We start from the raw sequence: 912 nt of genomic DNA, 5'->3' as shown, positions 1-912 counted from the left end.
AACGGAAACGCTATATGGAGCTATTATGCAAGAGATCGGTTAATGATTTATTCTAACTCAAGGGAGCTAAGGAAAGCAGATATGGATGAAATCCAAAGATGGATTTTATCATTCCTTAAGCAAGAGGAACGACCTACGATGCGAGCACTAAAAGCATGATTTATTTCAACAGAGTTATTAACCAGATATTGCAAACTAATTTGACACAAATACCCTGATCACATATGTTCGAAATGTAACGGAGAAGATAATATAATTCCAGATGTACAGCTGGAATGATAAACAAGATAAAGACAGAAGAAGATAAGAAAGAAAAAAAAAAGACGAAACCACATGAGCTTCACATGAACGGAAGAAAATAAGAAGAAAAAGACAAAGAAGAAAAAGATATATTTGACAAGTGTAAAGTAGTATTGTACATGTAAAGTGTGTCATTGTGTCATAAGGAAGGAGGAAAAAGTCATAAAGTAGATATGTCATAATGTAAATATAATATATTGTTTACATTTTTAATAACTTTTACTACACATTATGACATACCATACCTATTTTATGACTTTTACTACATACCTATAATATAATATATTATATTTACATTATGACATATCTACTTTATGACTTTTTCTTCCTTCCTTATGACACAATGACACACTTTACATATATAATACAATACTACTTTACACTTGTCAAATATATCTTCTTCTTCTTTGTCTTTTTCTTCTTATTTTCTTCCGTTCATGTGAAGCCCATGTGGTTTTGTCTTTTTTCTTCTTTCTTATCTTCTTCCGTCTTTATCTTGTTTATCATTCCAGCTGTACATCTGGAATTATATTATCTTCTCCGTTACATTTCGAACATATGTGATTAGGGTATTTGTGTCCAATTAGTTTGCAATATCTGGTTAATAACTCT

Source organism: Solanum tuberosum, unplaced genomic scaffold (genome assembly GCF_000226075.1).
Source record: "Solanum tuberosum cultivar DM 1-3 516 R44 unplaced genomic scaffold, SolTub_3.0 scf00179, whole genome shotgun sequence".
Taxonomy (NCBI): domain Eukaryota; kingdom Viridiplantae; phylum Streptophyta; class Magnoliopsida; order Solanales; family Solanaceae; genus Solanum; species Solanum tuberosum.
Note: the sequence above shows the minus strand (reverse complement) of the source record.